Raw genomic sequence first — 15,844 nt, 5'->3', positions numbered from 1 at the left:
TTCAATATTGATTGCTGTTTATCTTGCATCAGAGACATTTATTTTACAGATGACACCAATTTCTTCCAGTGTTGTCTCATTTATTTTAACATAAACATATGCAATCAGAATAATTTGATGATTTAAAGACGGTATAATCACATGCAAAATCTACACATAGTGGCTATTATGGTGACACTTTAAATTCAATCAATCAAACTTTATTTATAAATCAGCAGTCATACATCAACATCAGGGGCTAAAACTGACACTGTGGGGTGGTAGGTCAGGGCGGGCCACCATCCGAAAGTGTCAATTTGTGAATGAGACTCAAAAATCAACTCTCTTATCAACATTAAAAACGTATGATATAACTACAATGATAGTCAAAAGAGCTTGGAAAGTCCCCTTTTACTCAGTCGAGCGCTGAATCACTCAAAATTTTAAACCACCTGTAGCTGCCAAGAAATAGTACCAGCCACAGGAATAGCTGTATTTTTTCCAAAAATGACGAAAAACATCCTGTCATGCAATGTTAAAGAAAGTGAGAAAAAGTCCTGGATCCGTCCCTTTATCTGGATCCTCACCAAAAAATTAATGGGTTCTATTCTGGGCCAAGACACATTCTTCCATCAAAGTTTTTTGGAAACCAACCAACCAAAACAACAAACTGACGCAGGTGAAAACATAACCTCCTTGGAAGTGGTACTAAAACATCACACCTGGTTATAACGAGTCTTTGGTATATAAAGAATATGGGTTGCTAATGTAAAAGTTGGACGCTGGTTTCAGAATCCTGGATAAGATACATGGAGTGTAGAACATTTGGGCTGAGATGTTGAGAAATAAAGCCACATCTGCACACCGATGATGAATAACCAGGTTAGTCTTGTTCCATGTGAACATCTTGTCCTGAATAAGATCAAAAATGGTCTAAGGCTCCAAACTGGGGCACTCATGTTCATGTAAACATCCCTCACCGACAGAGAGAGAGAGAGGGGAGTTCTGCAAAAAAACAGGTGTTCAGTATCATAATCAGTACTTTGGCTGTGTGGAGCTCTCCTCTGACTTCAGCAGAGAAGCTTATAGTTAATTGAGGTGCGTGTTTGTCATGCCACATGCCTTCACTGTTTAATGTTGTAGATTGCGGGTAAAATGAGCAAACTCAGCTCTTTGTTTCTTCAGGGAATTAATATTGGACAGTGAAGATGCCTTTGATAGTCATCAGGATGACAGAGTCGATATTCATTTTGCCTTTTGATTTCCTTTCTAATTCCTGTTTTCCACTCAATTCTGTTTTTTATGCTTCTGTAAAACAATTAAATAGCATCAGAATGTATCAAATATGATGATGATATGATATGATAGTATATATGATTAAAAACTCCTCAAACTAGATGAAACACACACACACAGCTACTATGTGACCTGGCCTGCTGAGATGCCGTTGCTGCACATCTCTGCATTTCTGTTCAGCTGTGTCACAACCGCTTTCACATGGCTAGCTCTCCAGCGAGGCCTCAATGCCCGCATTGCATAACCAAAATTAGGATGGGGTGACTAAGTTTACTCGCCCCTCTTATGATATTTATTATGTAACTGTCACAGCCGCACCTTTATAGCTGCATACCGCGTACTCTTCCGCTCCACTTCCAAGGAGAAAAGTTCCCGTCGATCAGCTGAGATCCCGATGTCCTGCACTACCTTTCATCGTTCACCCTGTCAGACATGTCACAACCCTCTATAGCTACAGAGTGTTCCTCTGACGCTCATCTGTGTCTTTACATCACCTGTCGCTCTGATTTATACGACATCATGAACGCATATAACCATGGAGGAGTCTCCGGAGGTGAAGGACATTTTCATTGTTCAAATAAAATAATCGTGTAGTTGATTTAATTAATTTATCATCGAGGGTGACTGATATGTACAGCGGTTTAGATACAGTAGGTGCTAGAAAGCATGATTATCTGTTAATAAATTAACAACAAAGTATGTATTAATCCTAATAAAGAAACTACAAAGCTGAGTGAAGGTTAACAATGACCTGAATAGGTAGGTCGGTTAATCTCAATACGTGATGCTAAACTCATCAATCTTTTATTAACATTCTTAAGAGTCTATAAACAGTTAGGAAGTTTTCTATAAGCGCTTAGAAATGTCTTATAATCTCACAATAAAAGTGTTTGTTCAGGACTTACGAGGGTCCTTAAAAACGTTTCAATTTAAAGTGTTACTGTGTATTTTATTTTCATCAGACCACCTCAATGATGATAAAATGGTGGTGTGCAGTAGGGGTCATTAAAGTGAAACTCTTGACAAAATTCAACCTTTTTGTGAATGTACCCGAGGCAAACGTTCGTTGAAAAGCATAATTACGACCAAAGCGCCACTTTTAAGATTTATCGTATCGAAACTTTGCTCGTAGTGGTTTACTAAAAAGAAAGTTTTTGAACAGCTCGAGTTAGCAGTTGAGTTTTCCGAGAGGTGTCGATCTCCGAATGCGATGTAACATGGAGGACAATTGAGGTGGAACTTTACTGTCCTACTATAGGATATATGATGTATACTACTTATAACAGCTATCCTATTCAACTACTCTTCCGGCTTTTGATTTTAGTTTTGTTTCTTATATGAGGCTTCTTTTTCAACTTCAAGGTCAATCTTGTTTTTCGGTAACGACAAAACAATGAATTATCCGTGCATTTATATGGAACTAAGCTTTAGGAGCGGTCCACCTTAACTCTCATCCATGTTACATCGCATTCTGAGATTCTCGACTGACAGGACAGCGGCGAGTGGAACAAGCATCTGCTAACGTGAGTTGTTCAAAAACTTTTTTAGTAAACTCTGCGTACACAAACAATGTTCTCAATGCTCGAGTTCATGTGTAGAGACCCTGGTGATACTACAAGCAAAGTTTCATGTTGTGTCGAGCCTTCTTAGTGTTTTAAAAAATACCGATTTTGATGCTATCGTAAAATCGCCCCAAGCACCCCATTGAAAATGATTTTGACCTGAAATCGAAAATATGGTCAATCTTAAAAGTGGTGTTTTCGTCGTAATTATGCTTTTAAACGAACGTTTGACTCATGTACATTCCCAAAAAAACCCTTGGTTGCATTTTGGCGAGAGTTTCACTTTAAGTCACTGAATCTTGCTCTGGTGCCAGACTGTGGTTTCAGCTGTATTGAAGTCAATTGGGAGGTCCATGGAGACACAACCTAAAACTCAACATATCAATGTTGAAATGACTTCCAATAAAGAAAAGCCTCCAGAAAATGAAAGACCACACCTCAGAGAGGATGCTCTGGACCTGAATCTCAGTGCTGATTTTGTCATTACAGTAAAAGGTTCCCTTTCATTGCTCCATAATCACATGATGAACTTTAAGTTATATTCTGTACATTGACAAAGCATTTGTAGTAACAGCAAGATGTTTTGCTGTTAGGTCTCAGGGATGTATTGACCACCAAACGAGCTACTGGATGCATTGGATTCCAACAACAAGAGAGAATACTGACCTTACCTGAGTCCTGATGAGCTGAATGATTAGTCAGCTGATTAGCATTCAAGTTACTATTTTACCTTTTAGTTAATGAACTAACATGATTTGAAATCTGATTGGTAAAGCAGGTCTGTGTCCACGATTTTGGAAATTATGCGGTTAAGAGTTAGAAGTCATCTTGTGCAACCCCACCATCTAAGAAAAACTAATCCATTTTCTCCCTTATGAAATTCTCCTTGTTTGGCTTCAAACTATGAACTTTAACAAGAAGAAAGTATGACAGTGGCTTAAGAAATGACATTCAATGAGCGCCACAGTTCCCAGAATCCATGAAATAACTCGAGAACATCACGTCCCCGATGTGATAGCTGCAGACCTGATCACCAGCATGTTTTTGTCAGCGCATTCAGCCTCTGACGCATACAGTCACTTTTATTTCTGTACCATTTAAAAACTCTGAAACTGTTGACAGAAAAAATGACCGAAAGAATGCATGGATCTTTGGGTTTAACACACAAATGACATCTGACAGGCTGCAGTTCTTCATGCCCGGATGGTCAAACATTACACAAGGGAGTGATGATTATATCATTTTTTGCTGTGCTTTATATATAGATATATTTCCTCTTCACTTCTATGGGGCTTTTTTCTCCGGTTCAGATGAAAACGAAGATTCTTAGAGTTGACAGGTATGCAGATAAAACTGACATGCAAGTCCACAACCGGCCAAATTCCATGTAGAGTGAATGTTTTCCAGTTGCTACGCTGTATAGAGCTCTCTCCGCTCCAGTATGGCTGCTATAAATCAGCCTCAAAAAGCCATTTCTATCACAGAGACACCAGCTGGAAAGGCTAATCTTTACCTCGTCTCGTTAAAGTGGGACACTGGCTAATCAGCATGCTGTCAAATCAAGGCACTGATTTTTGAGAGAAGAGGAGAAACAAGTGTTTGTAACTCAAGAAGAGGGCTGGCAGGCGGAGAAACACCACATCATGCTACCTGAGGTGTGAATGTAAAATGTGTGAATCCTCCTTCCCTTTTATTCATTGTTCTTCTTAAGTGAACCATCACCACTTGAAAACACACAATCAGCTCCTCCCTAATGCTTTTTTTCTGTCACTCTTTTGTCTCCCGAGATTGGCAACTTGTAGAATACACTGTCATTATTCCACAGAATAATCTCTGGATGAGTCCTTTTCAGAGGTAGCGGAGCATATTCACAGGAATAAATGGAAGTGGGGAGGATGACAGCAGTTGTTTAGCGAGTGATGGGTTTTCTAATCTTCCCAGAGCCTCCACCTCTGAATGTCCAGTATTCAGTTCCCCTCACATCTCAGTACCACTGCATCGCATTAAGACGACTCATTTTTCACAGGCAGCTGAAAATGCGCCTTTCTGCCAGGACCTTTATCTCACGAGCAGAGAATGCCATTAATGGCTCGCTCCGCTCTCTGCTGTTAATCACATTGAGAGGAAATGTCTTTTTATGTGCTGAAAACCATCTCTCCTGACGAAAGCAGCAAGATGTTGCGTATCAAGAGCTGACATGTCGGTGTCAAAATTACAAATTGCCCAATTCCCCCATCCTGCCTGTTAGTGCGTTGTATTTGATCTTTTAAGCGCCCAACTACTTTATTTGCTTTCTTGAGGTTGACAGTGAAAAGACACTTACATATCAGACTAATTGTTCCCAATTATAGTACGGAAAAATAAAAATGAAGGACGGGTCAGACATCAAACACAGACCTGCGCACATCAATCCCAATCTGTGAAATGGAAAATTCCTCTTTCTCTGTGTCCTTGTGTCTTTTTATTTATTTTTCTCATTGACTTTTTTATCCTTCGTCCCAAAGATTGCAGCATATATGAGAGGTCACACAAACCGGTTCAAAAGTTGAAAAGAAGAGGTACACCATCATAGCAGTCAGTGTCTTCAGGCACCGATCACACTGATGGTTCGTGTCCACGGTGTCGTATTCGGGACACTTCCCAGCACTGGACGCTTGACCAACACAGGGTATGATGTCCTCCAACCATGCAGCACTTCATGGCTGCACCTGATAGAATTAGCGCCACTTGTGGACTGTCTGGTGCCTCATTTGAAAACTTTCTTATATCATGAAAATACTTTACCAAAATGTGTTTCTGCACAGTTGATAACACAGACAATGGATGGCAAGCATGGAAAAGTTCAGCTGTGTTAAAATATATTGAGGATTTTCTTTAATTACAACTCAAGCAGTGAAGGAGACACAGGAGACGTGATGTTTTACGTTGAAGTATTTCATGAAGCTCGATCAAGGCGAGGTGAATACACAGTGTAATGCCGCGCCACTTCTGATGGGTCTGATCTGAATTTGATCTGCTTAATGCCCTTAAAGATTCCCAAGACAGCACAATAACTGTTAGAACTTGGCTCAGATTTCCAAATTTCATGCAGGTTGGTCACGTGATGTGCTTGAAAGCTTCAGATACTCCATGTAACTTGGGCTCTCTAGGAAAAGTATTTTGCTTTTGTTTCGCTTTTTTGCGTTATTTGTGAGAATTACAAGTGACCACATGATGCTTTACATGTGTACAACTGAGTATATATGTGTTTGAATCAACCAGAAACAGGCACTACAGAAGTGATATGATTTAATGACACACTTGGAAAAAATTGGAAATTTTGGAAATTGACCCGGTTCCATCTTCATTTTACACCGGAATCAACCAGAACACTCTGGCTGGCTTCCATGTTTCAGATCGGCTGTATTGTGATTATTTTAACTGACGTAAAGTGAAAATGGCATCCAGCAACAGGGATGCAGGGGAGGGTCTCATCTTATGTGATGGTCTGACATTAGTGGTGTTACATAACTGTGACCTACGGCAAGGCTCTGCTGCCTCCTCCCCACCCCATCTCCCCGTCTTCTCTGTAATCATTCTGCTCGCATGGCTTCATGGCCAAACAGGCTGCTGGCACTTGCCGAGATGTTCCTCAGATTGGTTGATGCCGTCAGACGAGAACAAGCGGGAACACTAGCCAGAACATGCTCAATCAGACTAGGAGCCATGTTACTGATTTCACAACTATCATTGAAGTGAAGCTGTACAGCTGAGTGACCTATGATCTCCAGTCTCTTCAGCATGAAGCCACTACCAAAGTAAGGAAGTCAACATTCTCTGTACCAAACAACACTTTCACTTGTGTTGTTATGGGTAAAAAAAAAATTGTTTTCTTTGTGTTCAAATTACAAGGAAGTTTATTTCATATCACTATATTTGATTTTTCTTAAAAAATAAAAAAACACAAAAAGATGGCTAAAACATATATAACACGGAGTGAAATGGTCCGACTCCCCATTAACAAGCTGGTTTTGGTCACAACAAAAAGGTGTAGAACTCTCTGCAGGTCTCATTTTAAAAAAACACACCCAATGCTGACACCACGAAAATGGCAAGCATCTGTAAAACTGGTGTGACTCGAACTGTGGTTGGCCATTTGGCAGATTTAAATTTGCTAGTAATAACACAGATAACAGACATGCAGGCTTAGACTTCCTCTTCTGAGTGTACACATCATTTCAACCTAATAAACAGATATGTACATATGAACACAGATTAATTATCAAAAAGCTAAATCTCCATCAGACAATTGCCACTGTTGCATTTTGCTCTTTACATGTACTCTTTACCAGCATTCAACCAAAGTCAACTGGTTGGTAAAAACTACTTCTGACAACACTGGATTACAATTGGAAACCTGAATGCTTCTGGTTTCAGTTAGGCCTGAAACCCACGGTCATAATCATGAATCTGAGCAAACAAAAATCACTTGTGTGGCTCCTCAAGGGTCTATTCTTGGACCTCTACTATTCAACACCTGCATTTCCCCCCCTGCTCAGATTATGGAGAATTTTAACATCTCTTACCACACCTATGCAGACGACAAACAACTGTATGTGACAGTATCATCACATGACTACAGTCCCTTATGATTACTGAATGGATGAGCCAGAATGTTGTACAACCTGTGTAAATGCCAATGCTCATCTTCACGACACTTAAATGTTCCAATTGGGACAAAAATGTTGATATAAGGAAAATCTGTATCTATTTATTGCCTAGCTTTTGATTCTACTGCCTGATAAAGCAGTTTTAAAATATCTTTTAAACGTATTCTACGTTTAAGAAACAATAATTAGATACATGCGCTGGTAATGAAACAGTAAAGCATCTGAACGTGTAAATGTGTTCAAGCTAGAACTATTTCAGAAGGCAACTGAATTCGTGTCAGACTTTCTGCTTGTCCCAACATCACCCGACAGAGTAACTGAAGCAGTCCTGGAAAAGCCTATGACAGTGTCAAATTAATGCAACAGCAAATTAAAGACTAAAAATGTGTACACACCAGGGAACAACCAATTTAAATGTTACAGAAGTTGGTGCTGTTGATGCTCTCTCTCTCTCTCTCTCTCTCTCTCTCTCTCTCTCTCTCTCTCTCTCTCTGCTGCTCTCTTTTCTCCTTGTTCTGTAATCTTTTATTTATACTAAACAGTGTTGTTTCTCTGACTGTAAATGTGCTGCTGCAGTCTCGGCCAAGCAAAGACATCATTCGTCCCAACACTACAACGTGAAGAGAAGCTGAATAAATAGTGGAAAAATATACGTGTAGGTCCTTGAGTGGAGTCCCATCTGAGGCTTCTGCTGATTCGAGTATCTGGTGATGGCTGCAGGTGTGTGCGCGGTCAGAGCTAGAACGTGACTAATGGGGACGTCTGCCAGGTTGATTTGATTGAGCAGAGATGCAGAGGGACAATCAAAAGAGTGTCACATAATGTAGCTCCTGCATTAACGCAATCTACTCCATCTACAATTATTTTAACCAAACTTTTATATTTGAAGCACATAATGTAGTTGCTGTGTAATTCGATTCAGATTTCAGGCAGTAAATAATGAATATTCAATTAAACACAGGTTTAAGCTTAGAGTAATACGTACAGACAACATTTGGAATTGTTGGTTACAATAGTAGACAAATACTTCAGATAGCTCACTGAAGAGTTAATTTGTTAATACAAAAATTATTAGTTGAAAATACGAACAAACAGTGGATATAATGAATGAGCAGTTAAAATAGTTAGTTAGCCAAACAAATAAACAGTTAAACTAGCTGGACAAACATATGGATAAACTGTCAGCTAAAAGTACTGAAAAAACAGCTGAAATAATGAATAATCAGAAGAGAGGAGCTAAAATTCTATTAATACAAAGTAAAAAAAATTACAAACAAAAAATTGATTGTTAGCTCAGAGTATGAGTAAACAGAAGTAGGGTAACAGTTAGCTAAAAGTAGTCAATAAACAAGTTATCCTATCTAAAAGTTATGAATAAATGGTAAAAATTTGAGTTTTAAAAAGCCATCTAAAAAATAGTTATCTAACAAAATTAATAAACAGAAGAAAAATAATGAACATGCGGTTAAGATAGTTAGCTGGCCTATCAGATTGACAGGTAAAATAGCTAGCAAAAGGTATGGATAACCTGTGAGAATCATAAGTAGTTGTAGGCTAATAGTTAAAAGTAACAAATATACATAATGACTTAAATTTTGTAGAAGTTGGTATTTGGCATACAGATAAAACAGATAGAGCTGGTTGTCCAATTCCACTAGTGCAGCTACCAAAAATAATTAAATCTTTATTTCATATCTTGTAATTTAATGTTCTTCTTACCTTTTCTGTCTGAGAATTTTTTTATTTCTGTACTGTCACAGTGCATCGACTTCACAACTGAAAAAGCAACACCCTGTTTTACAAGTAGACAGAGCTTCAGGGATCCTCTGTCAGATGTCAACCTTGGAGCCTCAGCTTTGCTTTGACAACCAAAAAATAGTACACTGTGTTATTGTTTCAGCTTTTTTATAGAACATGTCTCAATTTTATAATGCGGGGGAACATTTTAAAATTCAACAACAAATGTAGGTAAGGCAAAATGTGCATCTTGAGGACTTGAATTGTAACGATACTGTTAGATAACAAGGCAACAACGGGGAAGAGCGACACATGGCAGAACAACCAGGGGGCCCTGCAGACAAGCTTCTGTGTGTTGTGGCAGATTTCAAAGCTTGACAGTAAATTATATGGCTGCATATAGTCCAGTTTTTTACTCCTTACTTCTGGCCTAAGGTGTGTGTAAATGATTGAAAAAGGTATCACATCACAGCCTTCATGGCACAATTTCAATTGTGCCCTTTTAACTAGAGAGAACCGCTGAGAGCCTCGGAAATGTTTCTGGCTTCAGCATGGATTAACATCAAATCTGCAGTGCTGGCCCTGTGTCACTTGTGATTAGGTGTCCTCCAAGAAGATCTGCAGGAAAATTTGCCAGGCCCTCAGTACCCCCGCACACTCTGTGCTCTGTCGGGAAGCTCCTCGAAGGTTAGATAATCAGTGCAGATATGACCTGAAGTGATTGTTGGGAAATCCATACATAGATCAACACAATAAGGAATGAGGCACTCTGACGATGAATGAGGGATTAATGATATTCATACCGTATAATAATCATCTCGTAATTGTGCTTGAAACATAATAATCACAACCCAACAAAATGTGTCAAAGGACAAAGGACAATTAAGGGAACATACTGAGTCTCAAGCTCTTTTTATCAATTCAATACTGTTAACCAATCTCTTTCACAAATATATCCAACCACCCTGGTTTCCATCCTCTCTCACCTGCAAGATGATGTAATATTACAAAAGATCTATTTGTAATCAGTATTGCGTGACTATTTTGGCCCTTCACAGTTAAACCAAAGCCCAGTGTTGGGGGGTAACGAATTACATGTAACGACGTTACGTAATTTAATTACAAAATGTACGTAATTGTAATCCGTTACATTACTGGGAGAAAATATGTAATTAAATTACAGTTGCTTTTGGAAATTTCAATGATTACAACTTAAGTTACATTTGAAAAATCGCAGCAAAAGCTCAGATTTATCAAATAGTTTTTCGCCCCCCTGGATTCATGTTTGTTTTTAGTTTTTTTCATATTAACATCCTCCTTCCAAAACTGACGCTTGTGATTGGCTCTCTCTGGTCATGTGCCATTTGACTCAACCGACAAACCGTATAGTGGCAGTCTCAGCAGCATCAGTGTCGGCGGCGCACAAGATGTTCCTGGGCTGGAAATACGAAAAACACTTAATACAGACAACAGAGCTAGATCAACATGGTAACTTATGCTTAGCTCATAACCTGGTCCCGACCAGGTTCTGTTCAGAGTTTAATAATAAAATCGGCTATAAAAGCGCCGCTGTTTCACTATTTAACTCATTTACAGCTGACGTCACCTTTACTTTGAAAGTCCAGTGGAGCTGGATCAGAACGGAGCATTTGTACGGAGGGAGAGATCGCGCAGATCCGCTGCTGTTGACTTTCTCTCTGAGCGTCTCCGCCTACAGGTGTTCAGCTGAGGAGATACGCTGCTCAGCTGTTGATCCTACTCGCGTCAGGAGGTCATTTATTAGGCTATAGCCTATTTACTTTTATATACAGTCACCACTGAAAGAAGTTGTGCGCTCGCAGCAGGACAGATAATTTAACTTCATGTGGCCATGAATAAATTAATTGTTTTACCTGTTATGTGTTGCCCAAACGCAAATCTTGAGTAGGTCTACTCTGTTTTCTCACATTTAAAAAGGTCTTTGTACAGAGACAACATGAGATTTGCTTGTAGCTACAGCACCTAAAAAACCCACTGTAACCTATTTTCAAAGGCAAACCCAGCCTCGCTTTCAATAAAACACACACTGGCATTTTATAATTGCGATCAGTGAAATATATATGAAAACAACATAAAACACAGTTTAAAACAACAGTTGTTGTTGCTCTAAAGCTTCATATTTAAAAGCAGCTCAATGTAGAGCTGTCAGAAATTAAAATCAGCCTCCTCTTGTCATATTTGCAGCAACACTGTTGCTTCAGGCTGTGATCAGGCTTTTTTGTATCGCTCATACTCTCTCCATTAAAACAACCTGCTCATCATGGCTGAAATCAGCCAGTTGTCGCTCCATTTAGTGAGGAAGTGAGCCTCCTTCACAGCACAGGCCTAAGGTCAGACTCATAATATATGGTTAAACCTTTGAACTGAAAGGTCTATCACACTATAGGTCTTAAAATGTGAAAATGGTTAGCAGTTGAGAGATTTCATTCAAAATTAAGAAAAGTAATCAAAATGTAATCAAATGTAATTAGTTACATTACTTTGAGAAAGTAATTGAAATAGTTACACTACGATTACATTTTCAACAGGGTAACTTGTAATTGTAACCAACTACATTTCCAAAGTAATCTTCCCAACACTGCCAAAGCCTTTAGATTTTATCTGAGCTTGAATTGTTAGTTGCAGTTCAGAATCAGGAGTTGTATTTGATCGCTTCGTGCAGTCTTTCAAATATTTACGTTCATCTTGTGACAGCAGTGTGGCCTCTCTTGTAGAAAAAGAAAAATTACTTTAACTGGCACCATCGCTGGCACAGTCTATATGTCGCTTAACTGGACTGAAATGTATTGCATGAGCTGTAAATACCATGAGAGAATAAACAGCAGCCACCGTGAGCTCTGCAATGCGCGACCTCCTTAAAATAATATATCATTCTTTCCATTGTGGAAATAAGTGGACGGTTAATTAGTCCGGGAGTCGAGTTAATTCAGGAATAAAGCTCAATTTAGGTTTTTTTTTAAGGATGTTTGAAATTGAGATATCATTTCCAATTGTTCCATTACAGAGCAGGCCGCCTTACAGCAACACCAGTGAGATCAAACACAGGTCCATATTTGGCAACAGTAAGACAAGGACAGGTTCTCTTTGTGTGAGGAGAGCAGAGGGGAGTAGCGATCACCATAATTTGCTTTACTGTAAACCTGTCTAATTTTGTAGCTTTTAAAACCTTGACAAGCAGTGGTAGACAACTGCTTCTGTAACTTAAATCACACCAAGCCCCCGAACAGAAACAGGTGTGTTTAATGGTAAATCAGAAGACAGGCAGGAAGAGCATAATAACCAGTCTCCGTGGCAAGAAAATAAATTATAAGTCCTGAAAAAATGACGTGTTATTTCATCTATTACACAAACTTTAAACTGTAACCTTTTCTCTCTAACTATCTTCACTGATTGAAACATTTTTGATATGTCCTGCATTTTAAATCAACAACAAAATCACTGACGCACATACACCTGACCTGTGACCCTCTGTCTTTGCTGTCGTCTCCTCGCTAACTGTTATCTACTGTATCAGCAGCACACCAGGACAGTTGTCGTGATTGTGCATCAGCCGCTGAGGGCTGTCATCGGTTACGCAACCGCTCTCCAGTGGTCCTCAGTGTGCTAGTAGCCGGAACTGGTGCTCTCTGAAGCCCTTGCGTGGCCTGAAGAGTCCATCAAACACACGAGGCTCAAGAGAGAATTATGAAGTCCCTTTGAGAGACTTCAGTAGAGGACGATTGAAATGTAAAGTCCTCTTGACACAGCAGAGAAAAAAGACACCTTATGATGGTCACCGAGGGATCGCACTTTCCTTGTTTGTTATTCAGTTTTCTTTAACATTGAGACCACTCAGTGTGAATGTTAATGACTCAGAAGTGCGGCGTTCCTGATGCCCACCCACTCATTAACAGAACCATCACCCTCTCGGCCCTCAGCACACGACCCTGAACATCTCCTCAAACCATTTTCACTCTACTGGCATCTGGTCACAAATTAATTTTCATAGTTGAGGTCTAACTTGTTGTTTATCCTTCTTTTTATTGTATTGTTTGTAGGAAAAAGTGTTGTGATGCATTGTGGGAGGAGGAGAAATAGAAGTATTCTATTTGTACTTTGGGGGGGAGTATTTTATTGTTGTTTTTCCCTATATACTTTAACACGTCTTTCTCTTGTGAGAAAATAGTTCCATAAAGAATTTGGCTTTCTACGTCTGCAGGTTGAGCTTTACACATTTTCAGCCCTCGGGTGATTTGAGCTCACGCACTTAATGGTCCTTCCATGCTACAACCACGACACTTGCTTTGTTTATATGCAGTATATTATCTTGCACATAAAAAACAGATTATCTAAGCGTAAAGCAGAAGCTAATGGTTGTGTAGTGTTCTCTTGTTTTGAACATAAGGAGGAATGTTTTGTGAAAATGTTTAAATCAGGTTCGTCGTTAATTGAAATGCTTTTCCTCTTTCAGTTATTGTTAAAGGAATAGTATGCAGGATTTTTTGGCCGCTGTCTGTAAACGCGCCATTTGAAGTAGAAATGTTGAGTCTCATTGCCAGGTTGACAGATTCCAACGCTTTTTGCTGGTGGCTCGCCGCCTTTAAATCAGCTACACAAACCCATTATTGATAAGTCAAAGGGACGGAACATACGGTTCAGCCCTTTTTCAGTATTTGCACAATGAAGTGTGATATGTATCCGTTAAGTGAACTGCACACTTAATCACTCCCTGTATCACCTCTACAGTAATGTGGTAGATCTTGTTGTGTTTCGTGGTGTTCTCTTCAGATTAGGGACCAATAGAACGGAGTGTAGTCGACTCATCAAAAACTGCTCCATAGTGCTTCTTGAGGTCAAAATCTCCCCGGGGATCCTTTAACTGCCAGCAGCTGTAGCTTTTATCTGACCAGACTCCCTTCCGACCGGGGACGACTGTGACAGGTGATTTTGAAAGGCTTGTTAACTATTGATGTTTGCTTGTTGATGCTTTTAGTCTTTACAAGCCAATTAGGCCTCGTTTCCCCCTCCCTGGTGTGCCACGACACCTTTATTTATAGACTCGCGGCAATCAGCAGAAGGTTTGGTGAAAGTGCAAAAATCCAGAGGTGTTTCGGGTATTCGTCTGCTCGTTACAGGTCAAAACAATGTCACGGTTGCGTAAGCTACGATAAAACTTCAAAACAAGCGTTTGGACACATGTTATGAAGCAATTAGCATAGCTGGTACTGTACTGCACTAAACAGCCAGCTTGATCGTCCGCAGTGTAGCTGGATTGCTGCCATGTTATTACATCGAGCTGTCCGGGCCATTTTATATCAGTGAAATTAAATATCAAGGGATGATGAATGTGTTTGTAATGTCTGCCTGTCTGACAGAACAGTTGTTGATTCAAGTTATTACATTAAAGTCGTTGGGCACCAGCAAGCTCCCCTAATTTGCCACAAAGAAGACTGACACTATATGAGTGATATAGTGCACAGGTATTTTTTTTCACACGCAAACTTATTTTCATCATGTAATAACACATAGCTGCTGATACATTAATGAGCAAGTCCTCATGTGCTTATACCTTAGCGTCTTCATCATCAGCATGATAAATGAGGAATAATTTATATCATTCATTATTCATGTATGACCAAGTAGGTCCACATATTCGAGGAACTGTCCTTGGCATATTGGTGCAACAATACAATGTTGTGTGAGATTTTGCATTGAAGAGTTTACCGTTTGAATATAGTTTTCTTCTTCTCGATATTTTGGATATGCACAGCATGCAATCTCTCTCTCTAAACCAAAACAAAACAAAAGATGCCAGCAGTGTGAGTTAGGGTTAAGTCGTTATTGTTTAACAACCACCATCGCTGTTGAAATCTGTCTGACATTACTCTGGCTTCAACTATGATACAAAAAACAGTTACGGTGTTTTGAATGTAAATGTGATTTAAGTAGATTTGGGTTGAGATAATGAAAATAATTCTGAGATATAGAATGAAAAGCTTTCTTATCATATAACACAACAGTTTTACAATAAAGAAAAGAGCTCTGCGTCCTGGCTTCAAATCAGTCACAAGTAATCAAAGGTAATTAGATCAAGCTTAGAGATTTAAAAGCCTCCCGGTCACTGACAACTCCATTTGTCAGCCGGTGATCTTTGATCTGAGCAGCCCTGCGTTTTGCTCTGCACAGTGCAGATGGACGTGTTATATAACGGCACAGAGTCACGGGGTCGCCACTGATATCTGTGTACAGTATGCACAGGTGAGCATTGCTGAGCCGTGATCATGAATAATTCTGTGGTCGGCTGTGTGTCGAGCTGCTGTCCAGAAAGGTGGACAAGAGGCTCTTTAACAAGCTGTGACCAGCCGGCCCAGCTGACCATGTGACATTTCATTGGCCTCTACATAAAGTGCTCCCCCCGTCACCTTCCCCTCTCCCACAGGTCTAACCTCACACCACCCGAGGCCGGCTGTCAATCAAATGTTTCCGGGCCATTCAGCATGAAATGATAATACTCCTGGGCAACCATATATTTTTAACGGCTGCCACAGATGTTGTGTCTCTTGAAGGGCGCATTAAAAGAAGACCTGGTTCACTGTGGATGGT

The sequence above is a fragment of the Sparus aurata genome, chromosome 22 (genome assembly GCF_900880675.1).
Source record: "Sparus aurata chromosome 22, fSpaAur1.1, whole genome shotgun sequence".
Lineage (NCBI taxonomy): Eukaryota > Metazoa > Chordata > Actinopteri > Spariformes > Sparidae > Sparus > Sparus aurata.
This window is presented reverse-complemented; position numbering follows the sequence as displayed.